Source organism: Erpetoichthys calabaricus, chromosome 3 (genome assembly GCF_900747795.2).
Source record: "Erpetoichthys calabaricus chromosome 3, fErpCal1.3, whole genome shotgun sequence".
NCBI classification, from domain to species: domain Eukaryota; kingdom Metazoa; phylum Chordata; class Cladistia; order Polypteriformes; family Polypteridae; genus Erpetoichthys; species Erpetoichthys calabaricus.
In genome coordinates, this window is record NC_041396.2 from 253,530,714 (window position 1) to 253,553,911 (window position 23,198).

A 23,198-nucleotide genomic window follows, 5' to 3' on the forward strand; every position below is an offset into this window, starting at 1 on the left:
TTACAAGTTCAATCACAGCATCTGATCTGCTATTATCACCTGCTCTATGGTATTTTTCAATGTTGCAAGAAAAACAGGCAAAGAAAGCAGCTGAGGGTCACATTGTCATCTGTGGAGTTACTGTAGATTTGAATGGCAAGTCCTGTAAGTGCATGCTTACCATCTTCACAACTGGGCTACACTATTTATCAGGATCATTTTCAACAGTAACTAAGAATCAGATCCAGGAGGAACATTATGGCTGTGAGCATCCTGGCTGTGAAACATTGGACCAAATTTTTACTCTTGTACATATATCAGATATGATGAGAGTTTGCTAATCCTGTCTACAGGTGATTTGTGGATTTGGAAAAAGCTTGTGAAAGAGTACACCACAATATCTTATGGAAGGTGCTATAAGTGTATGCTGTATTTTTGGACCAAAAGCTACCTTTGTATATTTCACGTTAAGTCAAAACCACTCAGTTTTGGAATCAGGGATTTGTCATTATGGTGCAAGAGAGTGCAGTCAAGGTTTGTAGAGTATCCAGTTTAGGATGGGATTGTAACTGTGCTGTCTGCAGGAAATGCTGTTCTCTCATCTTTGGTGCTCATTGGTACTCATAGGAATGTCCACAATTTAGTACAGTCGGGATGAGAATCAGCAACTCCAAATGATGGTCATGGTGATGGTCCTCTTCCTAAGAAGAGTGCTTCTGCTCTCTTTAGGTAAGGATTGAACAGTATTCTCAGATTGAGGAGTTCTGCTACCTTGGGGTCTTCTTCACAAGTAGGGTTAAAGATGATCATGTAATTGACCAATAAATGGTGCAGTGACAGCAATTCTACAAATGATACAACTGATCCTGGTGGAAAAGTTGACAAAACTGTCAATTTAAGGTCTACATCCCCATCCTGACATATGGTCCAAAGCTCTAGGTCATGACTCACAGAAGTACATGGAAATTATAAAATGAGGTCCTTGCGCAACATTCCTGGGGTCACTCTTTGTGACAGAATGAAGAGCCTGGAAATACAGTGGGCTCTCAGAATAGAGATGCTGCTTCTCTAGATCGAGAAGAGCCAGTTGAGGTGGTGTAAGCATGTTTGGTTGTCTCTCACTGGTGGCATATCAGGCATGACCAGAAAACCCAGTGGCAGACTCAGGACAAGCTGGAGGGATTATATGTCTCTCCTGGTCTGGGTGCATCTGGGAATTCACAAGGAGGAGTTGGATGTTTCTGAGAATAGAGTAACCTGGGCTCTCCACTGCACCAGGAAAAGTGGAGTGAAAATGAACTTGTAAAACCTCTTGATGTGATGTTCACTGTAAAGATTAGCTAAAGTAATGGTTGGTGATTTGTGGTTTATAGCCCTGTGTCTTAAATGACATTCAAATGCCGCCCCGATTCACTATTTAATGCTGATCAAATCACTCTGTTTGCAATCGCAAGATGTTTGTGGAAACCAAAGCATGTATGTGTATTTGTGAAATTACCTTGTGTTGATAAATTCACCTTGCATCAGTGAATGTACAGTAGCTAAGTATCTGAGACTGGCCTGTGGATGATTATCACGCCATCCAGGATCAGTTCTACTTATGCGCTTATTACTGCCAAGATAGAATTTGCAACCTTCAACTGGATTGAACTAATGGTATAGTGCCTTGAGATGATCACCACAAAAATAAGCACATAATGTCCTTAACAATATAATATTTACCTTGTAAAGTACACCGCAAAGACTGACTGGTGATCCAGTATGAGGTAATTTAACTCCAAAGTAACAGTGAACTTAAAAGTAAAATAAAAAATAAGTTTACCAAAGTTTCTTTGCTTTGAAGTTTTCAGAAGTCATGCAGATCAGTTAAGTCCTCAGAGTCACACAATATGTCAGAAACTGGAACTGATCCTACAATCGTTCTACCAAGCCAATGATGTAACCACTGTGGTCACTGCCTACATGAAGGAACAATGATAAAAAAGTCTCCAACAGTAAAGCTGGAACTCCGGTATCCTGGTTTAAAATTCAGCACCCATATGTTGTTCATTTTGTGGCTGCATGTACTCAACATGTCCATATGGATTTCCTCCTATACTGTGAAAATGTGCAGGTTGGTTTAAATAAGCTATTGAGACCCTGTGATGATGTAAATGTGTTGCATTGTGGACTGTTGTCCTATCACGGCCAGTTTCCTGCCTTGTGCCCAGTGCTGTTAGGATAGGTTCCAGCCCTGGTGGGCATACATTTGTTTAAGCAATTTTGATAATATGAAGATGATTAATATTTCAGGATCAAACATTAGAACTCCCCTTGCAATCCTAAGACTGATTTGCTCTGGCGCAGCAGCCAAGGCTTCATCCTTCTGGGTGTCCATGAGAAAGTCACTTAGCCTACATGTAATCCAGCTACAATGAAACATATAAACAGTTGTGCTATGGATCACATGTTAAGTGCCATGGGATAGTGTTGATTATACAGAAAGGTGCAATATCAAATAAAGATTGCAGACATGGTTTACCCTTTCAATCCACTTCTGGACCTGCTTGTTCTGGCATGAGGTTTGAGTGCCAAGAATAAGATATTGTATAAATGAATATGACATTTTGATAAGTTTAGTAATGAGCCATTAAAATAAAACTTGTTGACTAGCTTTACTGATATCAGTCACTTTTAAAAACACTTCATTAAACACTTCTGTATCTCATTACAAATCAGATAACAGATGTTGAAAGAAGACAAGCATGTATTGTGAAGATGCTCTCAAATGAGGTACTCTTATTCAGTATTAATTTTACCTTCTCTTAACTGCTTAACTTGCTTTATCACCTGGCTGATTTCTTCTCTCAAGTACTCAAGCAGCTGTGCCATGTTGCTCTGTTGTAACCTGCTTTTTATCATTTCTGTTCCCCGGCTTGCATTGGTCCTCAGCATGGGCGATGTATAGATACCTGCATCTTCTGCCATACTGTGGAGCTGCTGCCTGAGGGATGTAGTTTACCTGTCTTATACTAATGCTGTCTTCTTGTTGCGATTTGTCCAGTAAGCCCATCAGGCTCTTTACTTTATTCATTCTCTCTTCCATTTTTGTCGAATATTACTAACAGGAGTCGCCCGGAGCTTTTTAATTGCTGCAGTAGATGCCAGCCTGTCACTTTCTCAGATCGCTGTCGGCGGTGCAGAGTCCTCACTCGTTCTTATTGTCTTTAATCTCTCTGCAGTCAGGGTCTTAACTCATCTATAATTACTCAGATGAACACTCTGTAGTGTGAAATGTAGCAAAACACATGAGAAAACATGTTTTTATGTTCTTTTCCTCCTTCTATTTATTGAACCATACTTTGAGCCGTCATGCTTAATGCAATATTAGCATGAGGCCTGAGGATCGACTACATTAGAACTTGTTTTACTTAAGAGGCATCCTGGGGTCGAGGCTGTCCAACTATGGAGGCCCATGGGGAATTTGTCAAAGATGCTGCCCCTCGGGAGATATTAGAGAAATAAAAAAAGAGTCCACTGAGAGTCTGCCTCTAGTTGCCGGGGGAAATTGAATCTGTGATGAACTTGCCTCAGTGGGTATTCATTTCTTCATGGCTTGTCACTTTTTTTATGCTTCGTCACCTCACTGCGGCAGCCGGCGCATTCTGTGCCGCTCGCTCAGATATGCCTGTATTGTTTTTTTTTTTGATAAATTCTAATATTTTGAGACTTGCCAAATATGGATATCTGCATGCAATAAAGATATTTTTTAAAAATATGCTGTGCAGATAAGCAGGGCAAAGTTAGCACTCAGGGCCAAAGAGATGAATATTCAGAAAGCCAAAATTACCAGTAGAGTGCATCCTAGGGAGGCGATCATATCAGTTTAACCTTAAAAGATTTCAATTAGCAAAAGAAAATGATCAGATTTAATGTCACAATGGACATTTAAGATTTACAGGGTACAACAAATGGGACTACCTGAGAGCTGATGTCAACAGGAGGATAATTTGTTGTGAAGATAGTAGGTCAGGTTAGATCAGGTTGGGGAGCATGCACTGATACAGCATGTTGCCGCACCCACCACAAGACGAAACAGCTCGGGATCCTGGTTGGCAACCCCCCAGGCAGACATGAGGTCCAGTCCCACCCTCTGGAAATGCCCATCTATATGCCGCAGCCATGTGTTATGTAGGCATCCGCTTGGCCTGGTCCAGCCACTCCAGTCCTCAACACTGAGGATCCTGAAAGCCATATCACCCTCGGAGAATTGCGCCACATGGCCGTAGTGCTGTAAATGACACTCCCTCACAAAGCAAGTAATGTGCCTCATTCGGGACTCCATGAGCAACTGCTTATTTGACACAAAGTCAAACCAGTGGTACCCAAGGATTCTCCAAAGAGACACAGTACCAAAGCAGTCCAGTCTTTGTCTCAGGTCACTGGATAGCGTCCATGTCTCACAACCGTATAGCAAAACAAGAAGCACCAGGACTCTAAAGACTTGGACCTCTCTTTTTGCAGAGACTTCAGGAGCACCACACTCCCCTTTCCAGCGAGCTCATGACCTCCCCCCCCATGCTCTCCCAGTCCATCTACTGACTTCATAGAAAGAGTCACCAGAGACATGAATGTCACTGCTCAAATAAGTAAACCTCTTGATAAGGTCGACACTCTCCAGGCAGATGGACATCTAAGATGTCATTCAAGGCTTGGCCTTAATAGTAGGGGACAGCTTTTAATGATGTGAATTGATCAGGAGGACATCTTCTAGACAGGTTCTCTCCTTTAGGTGGTAATGATAATAATAATAATAATAATGCATGTATTGTACAGAGATGAGATCAACCTGAAGAAATGCTTCGGCCTCCTGATACATGAAGTCAGCCAGACGTTACCTTCCAGAGATATGAGATCAGAGTGAATTTGGCCATAATAAGTTAAGAATAGAAAAAATCTAATTTTCAGAGCATTGCTTGCAATTGGATTGTTGGTCTTTTGAGAGTAGTGGCCAACAAGAAGCTCATCTTTAGAGAACTGAGAGCCATAGGAGTTCAGTTTTCTCGGAACTGGGGGAGACAGTAGAGGACAGCCTTTTGACAGGTGAGTGAAGCAGAGCAATGTCTGAGAGGTGATTAAACTTCAAATGTTATAAGCTCAAGGAGTTAACAAGAAGATGTGAGATTTGCTGTTCAGCTTTCTGAGATGTGAGGCTAGTGGAGACTTTAGATTCCAGAGAGTTGGAATTAGTATTACTGTAGCTTAGCTTTTAAACTTCCCATAGATGATGCTCAATCTTCAGAGTGTTGCTGGTAGTCTTTAGAACATGGGTGGGCAAACTAAGGGGTTGCTCATACTAATGTAAAAAAAATCAAACCATTGAGAGTTGTTCAACAAAATGATGATAAAAGTCCGTGTTTCGCCCAACTGTATTTTCAAGGTGCGGAGATCGCCCATAATGGTTCTCAAGACTGTGTTGGGGTCATGTTCTTCTTTCATCTTTTAAACGTTGAAAAAACAATCCCAGCTACGCCAATTGTGAGAAAACAGTCTTGAAGAGAATAACTTCAAACAAAGCAGATAAAGATTTGGGGACCGTCCCCGTATATTGTCGTCCAGACAATAATAAAGAAACTGATTCTAAAGACTTTTTCAGTACATAGAAGATTTTACTGAACATGAAATGGCATTTATATAGTACAAGGAATGATTGGACAGGAAATGGTTGGAGGGATGTGACAATTGGAGACAGGAAGTGGAACCAACGTCATCAGGAGTCGACGGAAGTGAAGGATTGTGGAACCAGAAGTGATATCATCGTGATTGACCGGAAGTGACGTCATCGTGACCATTTTGAACCCGGAAATGGAGATCTTTACTTTTCTTCTGATTTTCTGTAGAGGGAAAGAGATTCAGGTAAGTACCACGTGATGACCCTCTGTCTCACGATAATTCACTAACCTTTAGGCTCTTTGACTGCCTCCAACTCACACGTGTGTGACATGAAGCCCAGACCCATCAGGTCGGGCGACCTGCACCGAGAGGTCGTGGACACGGGAGAGAGCATCTGTGTTGGCCTGCAAGGAACCTCTACGATAAGTGACACTAAAATGATAAGGCTGAAGATCTAGAAACCACCTAGTGACGCGAGGATTAGACTCCCGATGAAGAGACATCCACTGCAAAGCGGCATGATCCGTCACCAGAGTAAATTCACGCCCCAATAGGTAGTACCTCAATGATGTGATAGCCCACTTAATCGCCAAGGCTTCTCGCTCCACTGCAGCATACTTGGTTTCCCGGTCCAACAGTTTCCGGCTTAGATACATAATGGGGTGTTCAGCACCATCGACGCATTGGCTCAGCACGGCACCCAATCCTGTGGCCGATGCGTTGGTCTGGAGAATAAAAGGAATAGAAAAGTCAGGAGATTACAATAAAGGTGCTGACGTAAGGGCCAATTTTAAGTCACTGAATGCTTTATCAACCGAATCATCCCATACCACTTTTAAAGGTGCTCGTTTCCTTGTTAAATTAGATAAGGGCGTAGCAATTTCAGAGAAATGCGGTACAAAACGTTGATAGTAACCTGCCAATCCCAAAAATGCTTGTACTTGCCGCATATTTCTCGGACGGGGCCAATTCATGATGGCATCAATTTTATTACATTGTGGTTTAACAACAACCCCAACTACTAGGTAGCCTAAATATTTGGCTTCCTTCAATCTGAAAAAGCATTTCTTCGGATTAATACGAAGCCCTGCTGACACCAGCATGGAGAGTATTGTTGATCCTTCCATGTGCCGGAATAAATGACTACGTCATCCAGGTAGGCGGCACAATATGAATTGTGGGGCCGTAGCAGTGTGTCTACCAGACATTGAAAGTAGCTGGTGCCCCGTGCAAACCAACAGGAAGGACCCTGTATTGCCAATGTCCACTGGGTGTACTAAAAGCATTTTTTTCTTTAACGGAATCCGTTAAGGGAATTTACCAATTCCCTTTTGTCATGTCAAGTGTAGTTAGGAATTGAGCGTTCCCCAGCTGATCGAGTAAATCATCCACTCGAGGCATGGGATACGCATTAAATTTAGAGACCTAAGTTGACGAAAGTCATTACTGAACCTCCATGACCCATCAGGTTTAGAAACTAAGACAATTGGACTAGACCAAGAGCTATAACTTTCCTCAATAACCTCTAATTCTAGCATTCGTCTAATCTCTAACTCTACTTCCGCTTTCTTTGCTTCCGGGAGCCTAAAGGGTCTCTCTCTGACAATCACTCCAGAGTCAGAAATGATATCATGAACAATCAGTGCAGTTCGTCCCAGTATTTCATCCACAACTTTGGGTACAGACAAGATAGCCATTTCGAGATTTTGTCATTGTTCATACGTCAAATTGGGACCAAAATTAAGATGGGTACAGGAGATAAAAAGCGAACTAGGCTGTCCAAAGGAGGGATCAAGATCTCTTTCCTTCCACGGTTTCAGCAAATTAATATGATAAACTCGCTCACTCGGTCGACGATTAGGTTGTTTAACTAAATAGTCAATGAGTCCTTTCCTTTCCTTAATTTCATAAGGGCCTTGCCAATGTGCTAACAACTTTGAATGAGAAGTTGGGACTAATACCATAACACAATCATCCGGGACAAATTCCCGGATGGTGGTATTTCTATTGTAATAATGTGACTGCGCTGCTTGTGCTTTTTCCAAATTCTCTTTTAGAATAGGTCTAATTTTCTCCAATCTATCACGTAATTGCGTAATATTCAAGAATGTTTGAAGTAGGGAGGACCTCCTCTTCCCATCCTTCTTTTAGCATATCCAAAAGCCCTCTGGGTTGTCATCCATACAACAATTCAAAAGGAGAAAACCCCGTAGAGGTCTGAGGAACTTCCCGATAAGCAAACAAAATGAGAGGAAGCAACTGATCCCAGTTTCTTCCATCCTCGTTAACTGCTTTGCGTAACATCTGTTTTAACGTTTGATTAAAACGTTCTACCAGCCCATCAGTTTGGGGATGGTAGACAGATGGTTTCAGATGTTTTATTCTGAGTAATTTGGCGACTTCCCTGAACATTTCCGAAGTGAAGGGAGTCCCTTGGTCCATGAAAACCTCTTTGGGGATCCCAACACGAGCGACTATCCCTACCAACTCTTATGTGATATTTTAGTATTAGCTGAGCACAAAGGAACAGCTTCAGGGAAGCGAGTTGCATAATCCACTAGGACTAGAATATACGTATTTAAAGCCCTTTAACGAGGGTTCTAGGGGTCCAACGAGGTCAATTCCAACTCGCTCAAAAGGGGTATCAATAAGGGGAAGGGGAACGAGAGGAGCTCTAGTCCTTCTTGGAATCTGACGAAGTTGGCACTCGGGACAGGAAGTGCAAAATTACCGGACCTCCTCATTAACTCCCTGCCAATAAAATCGGAGTTTTATTCTCTCCAGTGTTTTATCAGAGCCTAAATGGGCTCCTAGAAGGCGAGCATGTGCCAATTCACACACTTTTCACCGAAAAGTGCATGGAATCAACAGCAACGCTTGCACTTCACCCCCGTGTTCTGCCACTCTATATAATAATTCATTTTTAATTACAAAGAACGGCATCGGTGGCATGGGATCTAGGTTTGTATAACCCTCGGTAGATACTACTGCATTCCTAGCGAATTTTAAGGAATCATCGTTCCATTGTTCTCTTTTAAAAGATGATGGTGTTAATAGGAATTGGGCAGTTAAATCTTGAATAGGGTCTCGTTCGACCTCAGTGGGAGGGGCTTCTGCCTCCACGTCCTCCATGTTAACTGTACTAGCTCCCACAGAGGATGATGGGACATCGATTTCTTCGCATTGGGTACCCGTATTGGTCCGTGCTACTGTGGGACACGGCGTGGAGGCAGTCGGAGCAGTATTGTCCATTACTAAGCCCAAATTTTTCTTAGGTACAGTTACGTTGTTACCGCTGGTAATTTTATTCCAATCCCTTCCTAATATGACTGGAAAAGGGGGATCCGGTAATACAGCCATAGCCATACTTGTTAAATTCTGGTTCACAGACACCACACATCTGGCTGTTTTATAATACCGGATGTCCCCATGAATGCATTTTAGACTAGTTTTAATTTTAGTCCACTGTTTCAGTAAAACGAAACGGGCAGCAACAATAGAAATGTTACTTCCGGAATCAAACATTGCCCTTAACATCCTGCCATTTATAATACCTGCACCTGTATATGGAAGAGACAAAGGGTTAGTCACTGTGGCACGATACCTTTCTCCCTTTACTAATGAACAATTTATGGGCTCGTAGTTACAGTTGGGAGACAGATGTGCAATCTCCCCACACTTGAAACAGCGGGGAAGACCGGCTGGTCTGTCCCTTTTACGGACGGCAAGCTCGGGAACTTGTTGGGTGGGCTCAGGGGCTGGCCCACGTACCTGTTGGGTTCGACGAAAAAACCTTTCTGACAACCCTGATTTACAGGTCGCCCAATGACGCTCTGCAATTTTGATCAAGGAATCCATCCGAAAATTATGTTTCTGTACTTGCTGGGCGATATGGTCAGGGAGGGCATGCACAAAGGTCTCACACGCTAAGAGCTCGGCCATCTTGTGAGAGGAATTTATATTTGGCTTTAGCCAGCGACAGACTTTTCCCCAAGCTTCAAAGCCCTGGGTTCTTAATGGCCTCTCAGGATCGAATCGCCACTCCCTCCATTCTCTCGCCTGCTGTTCCGGAGATACGGCATAGCGTTTGAAGACCTCCAGTTTTAGAGTGTCATAATCAGCAGCCTGCTCCTCAGTTAAGTCGTAATAAGCTTTCTGCGCTGTCCCCTTCAGATAGGGAGCCAGTTGGTATGCCCATTCCGACCTCGGCCATGCGTTCCACTTAACGGTACGCTCAAACTCAAAAAATAAGTTTAGAGACCTAAGTTGACGAAAGTCATTACTCAACCTCCATGACCCATTGGGTCCGTGTTTCGCCCAACTGTATTTTCAAGGGGCGGAGATCACCCATAATGGTTCTCAAGACTGTGTTGGGGTCATGTTCTTCTTTCATCTTTTAAACGTTGAAAAAACAATCCCGGCTACACCAATTGTGAGAAAACAGTCTTGAAGAGAATAACTTCAAATAAAGCAGATAAAGATTTGGGGACCATCCCCGTATATTGGCATCCAGACAATAATAAAGAAACTGATTCTAAAGACTTCTTCAGTACATAGAACATTTTACTGAACACAAAATGGCGTTTATATAGTACAAGGAATGATGGGACAGGAAATGGTTGGCGGGATGTGACGATTGGAGACAGGAAGCGGAACCAACGTCATCAGGAGTCGACGGAAGTGAAGGATTGTGGAACTGGAAGTGACGTCATCGTGATTGACCGGAAGTGAAATCATCGTGGCCATTTTGAACCAGGAAATGGAGATCTTTACTTTTCTTCTGATTTTCTGTAGAGGGAAAGAGATTCAGGTAAGTACCACGTGATTGCCCTCTGTCTCATGATAATTCATTCACCTTTAGGCCTATTGACTGCCTCCAACTCGCATGTGTGTGACACTGCTTACTTGCCTTTGTCATGGGTGTGACTAACATTTTAAAGAATATGAGTTTGCACATGGCAGTTTTTATCAGAGATGGATTTGGTTGGAGGCAGCACTCCTAAACTTTTATGTGACTATGAGTCTCTGTACAAAGCAGCCTAAACAAAGGTGGAGGTTAGAAGGAGATTTTTAGCAGTGGATGGACCAAAATGGATTATTCCTGTACTTCAAAGTATGTGTTTAGTGAAACAAGGAGTTAAATGCACTTTCTGGAAGCAGCTTACCGACTGTGCCTTTGGGCAATTTGTGTGTTTTTCAAACACTTCATCACTGAGTCAGATGAGGAGGATAGTCACGGCTTTCCAGGTGAGCTTATTTCACCTTTGGTATTTTCCTATTAGTTTATCTTTTTCTACCTTCTTCAAACTCTACAATAAACTGAGTCAGCTGCAACATGCAATGTCTGCTCATTTTCTCAGTTTTAAGGAGCCGTGTTCAGTTGGACTTGTGGACTTGGCCAGATATGCAGCTCAAATTACCTTCCTTCATTGTAACTCTGAATCAAAATTTCAGGATTTTGGCAGATTTTGCAATTTTTTTCTTCCTCTCATGCTAGCAATGTGGACACATGCTCCAAAAATCTTGCAGCTCCAATGTAACAGTGAACTTAAAAATAAGTTCTTTACTTGATTTCTACTGACTGTAACTGATTGTTAAGGATTTGTTTCCAAGGCTTTGCAAACCTGCTGTGTGCATTGCATCATTATTTAGTAGCACATCCATCTAGAAGCAGGTCTTCTCTCAAATGAAAATGACTAGCAGCAAGTACTGAACCATATCAAAAGATACACATCTTTGCAATAAATTAATTGTTGTGACATCCAGCATCTCAGCTGACTTGAACAGTTTGTGCAGAAGCAAGCAGTTTCATGTTCCTCACTAGAACAATGTTGTAACTAAATCACTTTGTCTTAAAATGTTTCTCTTATTGATGTTTGAGCATTGCTCTTAATAACTTTTTATTCAAACTTTTATAATTAAACTTTTATTGGAACAATGTTTCTTAAGTTAATGTTTATTATTAACGTGTACTATTTTGTTCGGATTCAGACGGACATTTACTTTTTTTATGGCCCACAGTTATATATCATTATTGACAACCAGTCCATCAGCGAAAGAACTTGCCCACCTCTGCTTTAGAGAGTTGGGGTTAGCAAGAGGGTAACCTTAAAAGTACTACATATGGTTGGCTAGGGTATTCACTAATGATGTTTGTCCAGCTGGTGTCAGCAGGGGAATAAACTCCAGAGATGTGAAGGTAGTAGGGGACATCCTTAAAGGAGGGTTTGGGGACAGGAGAACATCTTATTCCAGGGTTCAGCATTAAAACGTTAGCAGAAGTGTGCTCATCAGGAACAAGTATGATTCATGGAATTCAGCCTATAGGACTATAACAGATTAATTGTCTGAGAGCTGGCGTCGCCCTTCAGAGATGTGTAGTTCACAGGGGACAGCCTTTAAAGAGATGATTGGAGCAGGAGGATATCTTCTAAGGAGGTGCTTACACCATAGGCTTATTCTTATAGAGATCTAATAAACAAGATGTAATACAGAGATGTAAAGTTGATGGTAATGTTTAAGATTTGTTGGATTCAGCTTTTTGAGTGTTAGCATCAACAGATGGATAGACTTCAGAGATGTGAGATTTGCAAGGTTCAGCCTTTAAGCAAATGAGTGGAGCAAAACATCACCATCACCACCACACTTCAGAAATCATGCTTAATCCTGACTGTTACAACAATATTTAATACAGCCCTTGACTCTGGCTCTGTGTCAGCTACTTTGAAAATCACTCCTGTAACCCCAGCATTAAAAACGTTTGGTCTTAATGCTGACAATCTCAAAAATTTTTGGCTCATCTCTCTCTACTTTCTCTGTGTAAAGTTCTTGAGTGTGCTGTGGCCTCCCAACTTACCAGTTACTTAACTTGTAATAAACTGATGGACCCTTTCAGTCAGGTTTCAGAGTACTGCACAGCTGTGAAATTGCTCTCTTTTGGGTAACTAATGATTTGCTTATGATGGCAGACCAGCACATTTATCTTGTTTGACTTCTGTGCAGCATTTGATATGGTCAAGCTTGTTTTTCTACTATCAAGAATGAAGAACATTTTGTGCACCTCTGGCACTGCCTTCCAGTAGTTTAAGTCATATATGATAACAGAGAGTTTATTAATTTTGGCAGCAGCACGTCCAGCTCAGGTCTACTCACACAAGGAGTCTTCAAGGCTCTGTCCTCAGTCATCTACTCCTTTGTATCTACAGTACATGATCCCCTTACTATATCATTTGTAGCTTTGGAGTGGGTTATGCAGTTGATACTTAGGTCTGTTTCAGTGTTGAAAGTGAAAGTTCATCAGAGCTTTCTGAGCTCACACCTTGCCTCGTGATATTAAAACCTGGATGGGATATAACTCTTTAAAACTGAACTGTAACACAACCAAAGTCATGCTAATTGGCACTAATGCTCAGCTTAAGAACACAAGCTCCTTCTCAATCACCCTTGCTGATGATGTCATAACATCTTCTTCTTCTGCTAGGAATCTTGGTGTAATTATTGATTCTTCCCTTTCTTATTCTACCCACATTAATTACATTAAACTTTCTTACTTCCCCCTTAGTAACATATCTCATGTTCCCTCATTCCTTTTTTTTCCAATGCTGACAATCTTGTCCATGCTTTTATCACATCCTGAATTGATTAGTATACCTCCCTAGTGGCAATGCCCCTTCTAATCTTTTATCACAGCTCCAGTTGGTTCAAAACTCTACTACAAGAGTCTTTACACAGACACACAACAGCGAGCAAAGAAAACCCATCCTGCTCTGCCTTCACTGACTCCCTGTGTCTTACATGGTAAAGTATAAAATTCTATTAATAACCTACAAATATTTACATGGCATGGCATCAGACTACTTCAGTGACCTCCTCCATCATTATACTCCTGTCTGACACTAAGGTCCACTAATTCTGGCGATCTTGTTGTGCCACAAATTAACTTGTGTTCTACGAGTGACAGATTGTTCAGCTCTCCAGTGCCCAGACTTTGATGAGATCAGCTGACTCAATTCATTCTTTCAAAAAACAACTTAAAACTAATTTGTTCAGGAAGGCATTGAACTTACCCTGACCATCTGACCCTTCTTTCAATTTAACCTTTCTGTCCAGATGTCTCTCAAGAGACTGAGCGAGGAGTCTCAGTGTCTGGGTTTGCAAGTGTCCTGGATAAAAAGCAAGATCCAGGCCTTTAATGCCCTTTTAGGCACAGCCATCAGTAACGTGTCTGTCTGCAGAGATAGTGTTGACCTTGTCGAGAGGTTTACTTACCTCTGCAGTGACATTCATGTCTCTGGTGACTCTTTTTATGAAGTAAGTAAAGAGTTTGGGAGAGCATGGGGGGTCATGAGGTCGCTGGAAATTGATGTGTGGTGCATATGGATGAAAGTCCAAGTCCTGGTGCTTCCTGGCTTGCTATATGGTTGTGATACATGGATGCTATCCAGTGACCTGAGACGAAGACTGGACTCCTTTGGTACTGTGTTTCTTCGGAGAATCCTTGGGTACCACTAGTTTACTTTTGTGTCAAATAAGCAGTTGCTCATGGAGTCCAGAATGAGGCACATTACTTGCATTGTGAGGGAGAGTCTGTTACAGCACTACAGCCATATGGTGTGATTCCCTGAGGGTGATCCAGCACACAGGATCCACATTGTTGAGGACCCGAATGGCTGGACCAGGCCAAGATGATGCCATGTAACACCTGGCTGCAGCAGAAAGAAGGTCATTTCCAGAGGGTGGGACTGGACTGGACTGCATGTCTGTCTGGGGGGTTGCCAACCAGGATCCTGAGCTGTTTCATTCTGTGGTGGGTGCGGCAACATGCTGTATCAGTGCATGCTCCCCAACACAAGCTATCCTCCTGTTGACATCAGTTGTCAGGTAGTCCCATTTGTTGTACCCTGTAAATCTTAAATGTCCATTGTGACATAAAATCTGATCATTTTCTCTTGCCAATTGAAATTTTTTAAGGTTAAACTCAACTGACCTGTCTAGATGCCCAAGAAGGTTTGTGTATGCACCACAAATTATGGTATTTGTTCAGGGTTTTCTTGAGGTATTCATATTTTGTATTTTTTTCTGGTTTATTGTCTCTTATTTTATTTCAATGCTTTGTATATCCTGTATTTATCTTTATTTAGTATTTTATTCTGATATTATTTGGATCTCTTCTTGTATATGCCCTGTTTTTCTTTCTGAATTACTGTGAAGTACTTTTTAAGTATTGGAAATGTGCTATATAAATTAAATGCATTATTATTATTATTATTATTATTATTATTATCTAGTAGAGAGTTTCTTCTTCAGGGTCTTAAAAAGTTGCAGTCAACTCATTGAAAACTCTCATGGAGATGAAGTCCTTCAGATGACATAGAAATTATGGGTTTTCACCTTCAGCAAGTTATTAGGTTCCAGCGTGAGTTTAGTCTTCAAAAATTTAATCTTTAAAGAAGCTCAATTGTCAGAGAATTCTCGGTTATAAAAAGCTAGCCTTTAGATAGCTGTGGTCATCAGAAGGCTAGCATTCAGGCAATTAATGTGTACAGTAGGCTAGCCTTCATAGAAATTATGCCAGAACAAGGAGGGATAACCCCAAAAGGAATGAAGTTACCAAGGCACAACCTTCACAGAGCTGAGGTGTCTAGAAAGTATGCTTTAGGGAGGTGGTTTCTTCAAGCATTTAATCTTAAAAAGTTAAATGTTCAAGAAGAAAACATAAGATGTTCGATTTCTGGTAGTTATTCATTTGAGACATAAGACTGACAAGACATTAGCCTCCAGAGATGCAAGATTAGTTTTGGCCTAGCCATCAAATGTTAATCTTTGGAGAATCTAGAAGTTGATTTTCAGAGATTTAAGGAGTAAAAAAAAAGGTTGGACTTCATAGAGCTGGTGTCAGCAGGAGGATAGCCACCAGAAATGTTAAGTTAGTAGGAGATAGGCTTCTAAGTGGGGAGAGAAGCAAGAAGATATCTAATTTAGAAGTTATTTCATCAGATATTTAACTATAAAGAGTTATAATTGATAAGAGAATGAGTTTTAGTGAGCAGAAAGATGTGAGATTAATGGGAGTCCGTCTTAAGAGACACATAACCACACTGTAGCAACATGTTAGCCTCCAGAGATATGAGATCAGTATGAATTTAGCTTTCATAAAGTGTTTACCATTGGCTATAATATTAGTCTTCAGAAAATCATGGTTAATCAGAGCCTAGTTTTCAGAGAACTAAGGCCTATAGGAAGTTAACATTTAAAGAGGTAAGAGCTAAAGTTTTCAGGTGTGTGAAGCTACCAGGAGACAGCTTTCAATTAGGTGACCTAAGAATCCAGAGATCTAAGTTGAGTAGCACGCCAATTTTAGAGGTTAGACTCAGCAAGTGGGCTGTCATCAAAGAGAATGTAGCATTTTCATGAACAGAAGCTGATACCTAATTAATCTGTCAGACTGTTTAATTCAGCATTTGAAAGCTACGGTTAGTTCCAGGCAGTCTCCAGAGACATCATATGAAGTCAGGTGGTACTTGTTTGGCAACAGCTTTGGAAATCTGCAATGGACAGACACTTTGATTTCAGAGAGGTCAAATCAGTGTGAGGTTAGTTTGCATAGATCTGAGTTCAGTGGGAAATTGTTTTTAAGTAGTCAGCACTTGGAGATACATCCATTAAGAAGACCATTTCTAAAGATCTAAGCGGACTTCAAAGAGCTGAGACACTAGTGATGGAGGTCCATTGTGAAAATTATAATAGGCTTTTGGCCTTTAGGGATGTGAGCTCAGCAGTGCATTTCTCTGAAGGAAATTCAGGTCAGTATAAGACCAGCCAGACATCACAGATGTAATGTTGATCAACAGAAATGCGGGGACAGACTTCAGAGAGAAAAGGTCAGCTACAGATTAGCCTCCTAACACAATGTAGGATGATTGTCTGAAATCCTGAGGTCAGTCTATAGTGACGTGATGTGATCAAGAGGTGTACCACCATAAAATAGAGGTAAGCAGGAGCTTATCTTAAGAAATATGAAGTCACCCATTCTCCATTGTCTATGATCAACCAATAGGAAACTGATTGGCCTCTTGGGAGGATAGGTCAATCATAGGGTAGCTTCCAAAGAACGGTGATCAGCTGGTCTTTACCTTCTAGAGGAATTAGATGTCTTAAGACTTCAAAGAATGTGCCAAATCAAGAATTCAGCACAGAGACATCATTTCATTAAGAAGGGATCTGTGGGGGTCAGCTGGAAGAATCTGCAAGACATTTTCATATCAGACATTCAAGGAGGAAGGTCTGTGATAGCCTAGCATCCATGGAGTTGCAGTCAGCTGAAAGATAGAATCCAGAAAAAAGAGCAGAGTTTAGCCATCAAAAGGTCAACCTCTTCAAAAGTGAGACAAGCAGGCTTGAGAGAGACAAGATGAGAATGATTTCACAATTTGGTAGGTCAGGCTTTACAGAGTCAACATTTTGTCTTCTTGTCCACCTCTCATTTTCTAAATTCTCAGCCATATATTTGCTTTATATTTTTTGTGTGCTATCCGGCCTGTATCTTATTAATTTCGTTTTGGGCAGATGAAGGCTTCTCTTGTCAAGAATTGTGTCGGCCTGACTGAGGGCGGGGAGTGACCACAGAAAGACCTAAAATGTCTGACAAGCTTCTGTCGATTTTTCATAACCTGCTGCTTGTGTCACATGTATACAAGAGCTTCTGTTTTAAATCCCTGTGCTTAAAAAGGGTTTACGATGCAGAAGGGACACTCGGAGCCATTCTGAAAGGCAGTAAATGACTGGGCCCAAGTAATCCGTGTCTCTTTTTTTTTTTTTTTGGAGCAGTGATTACAGGAATTTGTGTTAATACAGAACGGGGATTTGTCTGCAAAGTAGATTTCAAAGCCTGGCTGGGATTCATCAAAGGCATATGTGAATTTCAGATGTTTAGGCTTAAGAACAGAAAAAAAGATGGCTTTGCTATTTGTATGCCAAGAAAGCAGCAGTGGCAGCTACTGCCATTGCGTCCCATTGCTGGCAGTGTGGGCACCTGCTGTCTGAATTTTAGACTAAATGGCACTGACACAATAGTTGCAGAATTAATCTCCATTCTGTTCTCATTATTTCTATTCATTTTCTGAACCTGCTAATTCTGTTATAGAGCCGATCAGGCAACATCAAGCACAAAACAGGTGGCAGCCTTGAATAAAATGTCAGAACATGACAGGGAACTCTCACACAAATACCCACACCAGGCCACTTCAGAGTAGCCAATTATCCTAACTAACAGGTCACCTTCATTCATCCATCCATTTTTGAACCTTCTAAATATCTATTCATTATCAAATCAGCTGAATCCACTTTAGGGTATTGGAGGCAGAAACCCAGCAGGATTGGGCACAGAATAAATTCTCTCACTAGTACTTACACTTATTCAATGCTTAGTTTATATAGTGACTTTAACGGAGAATTAAACCTCAAACCACTTTTTTTATATACACGTGGCTATTACATGGGTCAAAATGGTGAAGGGACCACAAAGTGTAAGGTTTAAGCTGACCATCCATTCATTTCCACAGCCACAAATTCCAACCTTGGAAGGGACCTCAATATTTTCCAAGATACACGTTCATATCTGGGTAATTTAGAGTTGCCTATTAAACCATCCTGCACAGTTATTGGATGTTAAGGAAAAAACACACTCTCTGAGGAGCAACATGACAACAGCAGACAGACAGTAACCCATTTCTGTAGTTCTATGAGGCTACTGCTGTGCAGCTATGACCTTTATGTTACTGCATTGTTCTTTTTCTTGATTACTTTTCTTTATTTGGAGTGACTGAATCCTACTTTTATAGCTTTTGAAACTATTTTTCTTGTATAATTATTTCTTTCCTTGTGATGTCGATGACTGTGAAAGTCCCTGTTTTATGACAAACTTTGATTACTTTTTTTATTAGTTAACACTACTGTTTCACACCACCAGGGTTCATATCCCATCTTGGTCACTATTTGCTTGGAGCTTGCATGTTGTTTCCATGTTTGTGTGGTATTGAGGTGCTCCCATACATATACACAGTATGGTGTAGATTGTGAGACTGCCATGGCCCCTGGTCCTGGGCTTGTTGCTGCCTTGGGCTAAGTGCTTCTCCACACACTCAACCATGACCTCAATTAAGGGGGTTAGAAATTCGATGGATGGAGCACAGAATTAGAATCAGAGGGAAAATGTGATGTTCTTTTGCTTGCATTCTATAGCATCATGTGAGTTAGATATTGATGAATGGGCTGGTTATACTGTAAAAGGTTTAATGGAATGTTTGAGGAGTTGCACACTTTTCATCGATTGCTCCAACAGTACAGTTACACCCCATTAAGGGGTTTGCATGTTCTTTCCAGCCAGTTGTAGTATTGTTGTCTAGCATTACGGAGTCTGGAATAAAGATCCTGGATGCACACTACATGGAGTTTGCATATTTTGCCTGTGTCCATATGGGTTTCTTCTCAAAGACATGCAGGTTAGGTGAATCAGTGTTGAAAAATTGGCCCTAGTGTGTATGTTCACCTTGTTATAGACTGGTGCTCTCTCCAGGGATTCTTCCTGCTTTCTGCTCAATGATTGCTGGGATGGGTGTCAACTTCCCAGTGACCCTGTCCTGGAAAGACAGATTAAGAAAATGGATGAATGTTCTTCCCATGTTTACATGAAGCTTCCCAAAGTACTCCTGAGACATGCATTTCCAGGACTGGTAACTCATCTAGTGTTGATTCCTACCGTGTGCCCAATGTTTTTAGAACAGACTCTGGCTATCTGGTGAACCGCTAATAGATGAAGTTGTTTTGAAACACTAGAACAGTTGTGACACGAACAGGCAATTCAGCCCAAAAAGCTTGTTCATCCTACTTACATATATTGTCAAAAATAACATGGAGTTGAGATTGGAAGGTAACCAAAGTTCTGTTCTCCACCATGCCTGCTCATGTGCCAGCACGCAAGACCTCACCAAACACCGCCTCAATTGCTTTCGTCTCTGCTACAGTCCACATGCACCTCTGAGCCACATTGAAATTTCATTATTCTTTTCGGTTCGGGCTGCTTTTCTATATATAATCCACCAAGTCGCCCGACCATGGGATACGCATGCACGCAAGACAGAGCCCCACCCGTCAACTCTAACCCTCCTCCTGGAACACTACGACAAACTCAATACAGAACAGAAACATGCTGTTGACACTGTTTTACACGTTGCATACAGCAATTCCCATCCCCGACAAACATGCTTCCTCTTAGATGGTCCTGCAGGACCAGGGAAAAACCAGGGAACCAGGGAAAACCGTTGTCTACAAAACCCTGATTCATACCATCAGAGCTAAGGGAGACATTACTACAACCATAGCATCTACAGGAATAGCTGCAACATTGTTACCGGGTGGACGAACTGGACATTCCGTTTTTAAAATACCGAAGAGGCTGAATACTACTTCCACATGCCTGCTGATGTGCCCACCCCCAACTCCTCACCAAACACATCCTGAGTCACTTTCTCCCGCGTCCACCCTTGCTCTCGAGGCATGCGCACTGCCTGCTCATGTGCCTGCCCCCAACTCCTCACCTGAGTCGCTTTCATCTGTGTACAGTCCACATGCACCTGTGAGCCACGTTGACTGTTCATTTTCCAAACACATCCTCAGTCGCTTTGGTCTGTGCTACAGTCTACATGCACCTCTGAGCCACGTTGACTATTCATTTTCCTAACATGGCCACCGCTTCACATGTATTTCATGGAAACAATTCTTCACTCAATGTTATACAAATTCCTGCATCAGGTAACTGTTTGTTTCTATCAGTCGGATATATTTGGAAAAATGTCATCGACGAAACTGTTGCTCTCAAACTTCACAACATGGCTGTAACCTTTGTTTGCGAACATTGGGATAACTTCGGCGATGTGCTGTCTGTTGCTCTTAGTCACGGAAGCATAGTCATACAGTCTGCTCAACAATACGCTGACTACATGAATATTTCCAGAGTTTATGGTGGCGAGGCAGAAATTGTGGTGATATGCCAAATACTTCCAGCTACTATCACCATTCACTTCTGAGAATGTCCTCATGCTTCTCCTTGAGTTTACAATCCAAGCCAACGTTTCTCCATTTCCCTGCTCTATAGCAGTCGTTTGGATCATGGGCATTACGAAGTTCCCTTGCCTTTCACAAACACATGTGCTGACCTTCTGGTGCCATCTATTGACAATGTCAGTATGTGCACACAAAATACACACCCACGTGATCTCCACAGGGGTACGCACGACAGAGCCCCGCCCGCCAACTCTAAGACCATGGGGTATGCACGACAGAGCCCCGCCCGCCAGCTCTAACCCTCCTCCAGTATCATGGGATACGCACGACAGAGCCCTGCCCGCCAACTCTAACCCTCCTCCTGCGTCATGGGATACACACAACCGCGTCCACCCCTGCAAACTGTTTTACACGCTGCATACAGCGATTCCCATCCGTGACAAACATGCTTCTTCTTAGATGGTTCTGCAGGAATGGGGAAAACCTTTGTCTACAAAAACCTGATTCATACCATACTAAGAGCATAGTGTTTTTGTTGGCTTGCCCACCTGCCTGACTGTTACCAGCATTCACAGCAATTTACTGAAGTGTAAAACTATCGCAGCTGCTACCTCACAAACTGTCCTTATTCCTCGGATATCCCTGTATAATTAACTAAGCAGCCAAACATGGCACGCAAGACAGAGACCATGGGATACGCTAAAAGCAGCTGGAACCGAAAAGAACAATGAAAAGTCAACGTGGCTCAGAGGTGCATGTGGACTGTAGCAGAGACGAAAGCAACTGAGATGGTGTTTGGTGAGGTGTTGCGTGTGGGCACATGAGCATGACGCGGGAGGAGGGTTAGAGTTGGTGGGCGGGGCTCAGTCACGGACAATTGTATGTTGCTCTCTCTAGAGTTCCATCTTTTCATTCACTCGCAGTCGTATCCTCAAACCCACCCCATTTGGACAACTGTGTCTTTCAGGAAGTGTTCATCCACCAATACATAATTATGCAGCGTTTGCTACGCGGCGGGTTGGCTAGTTTATTATAAACGGATATGAATCCGGCTAATTATTTACTTACTGACCTACTACTGAGATGTGGTACGCCTGCTGAAGTCTGTCACCTGCTTTCAGTGCCAGGATACAACACCCCAAACACACTCACTCTTGCCTTTCTTCCTGGATAGTTAAAAAAACAGCAAAACAAAATGCTGTATCTTAATTTAATTCAACTTTAGGAAATTGTGAGGGATCTCTTTTTCATGGCCCACCCAGGGACACCAAATAAATGTAAGAAATTGTGCATAATGTGAGAAGAGGAATTGATTAATTGATGTTAATCAGTTAATTATCAAGTTTTGCAGTTGTAGTAATTAATTAAATAATTAGGTGAGACTCCCACTTTATTTTCCTTACCTGTCTCTGTAGGAGGAACTTGATACAATTTATTGATAAACACAAGATTATAGAAATATGACAATATATCAACATAGAAGACAGGACATCTGGCAGACGAGAAAGACAAATATATAACAGAGAAGAGGCTGGCTGTTTAATGGCTATGTAGAGTTCTAATTTATCTTGGCACAGTTTTACAATACCAGGCTTTCAAGGATGATGTTTGATGCTGTAGGTATTGTTCCTACAGTTTAAAGAAGAGGACTCTTCTTGTGTTGGAGTGTACTCTTGGTTTTTGTTACATGTTTTTTTTTATCCATGATGTGGTGTGATGCTGCATTTCTTAGCTTGCTGTTTGACCTTTTGTTGTGTTCTCTGCAAGTTCAGAGTGAAAATCATTACCTTTCCTTCTGGAAGTAATGGCACGTTTCAGTCTTCTCAGGCAGGGCCCAGTCACTAGCATTGGGTTTGGCTTGGCAGAATGGATCTTAGAGCTAGTTCATAGCATCCATCCAAGGTTCTATGGTTAGTAGCTTCCAGTCAGAAGAACGTTTCTGAGCTTTGTGCACCTCAGAAAGTGGGCTTCTTCTCACCCCAAAGACAGTGGCTTGTCAGCTTTAAGCTCTCCAGAGAGACGGAAGAGATGAATGCAACTAGTTCTGAAGGAAGGTGTAACCTGTGGTGATTGGGTCAAAGTCACTTCCAGCTACAGATCCACTGCCTGCTTCATGGTGTATTATTTTGTCCATCACATTCAGCCAGAGTTCAGTTAAAGGTTACAAATCTAAAATGAATGTCCAGCTGGGCACTTTTTTGCCTGAAGCAGTATCTGCAGAGGTGTCAGCTCAACTTTGATTTACACCTTTGTTCTCAATGGAAGTAAAGAGCTAACCAAACTGCTGGGGGAGCCACAGATCACCCATTCACTTTACTATTAATCAGGAATGCAGGTGTTTGGGCTAACACAGCTGGATTTCTCCATTCCTGTTAAATCTGCTGTGTTAACAGACCTTGTGTGCTACTGAAAGCCAAGCAAAATGGGCAATGTCCACTTTGTCCTACACTATACACGTAGACATGCAGCACCAAACTCTCTAGACAATCCACCAGCAGAAATGACAT

General features: G+C 41.9%; 1 protein-coding gene across 2 annotated transcripts in view; it reads left to right on the forward strand.

The window, feature by feature from the left end:
- The window catches only part of tafa3a (TAFA chemokine like family member 3a), a 324,761-nt gene that overhangs the window by 126,331 nt on the left and 175,232 nt on the right, over window positions 1–23,198 (forward strand). The window contains exon 1 of one of the 2 annotated variants that reach the window (XM_051925649.1): window positions 4,988–5,061. The exons of the other annotated variant lie outside the window; for it this stretch is intronic. The gene's annotated coding sequence lies outside the window, so the exon portion shown is untranslated. Of the gene's footprint in view, window positions 1–4,987; window positions 5,062–23,198 lie in introns of those variants that run through there. 2 annotated transcript variants of the gene reach the window in all.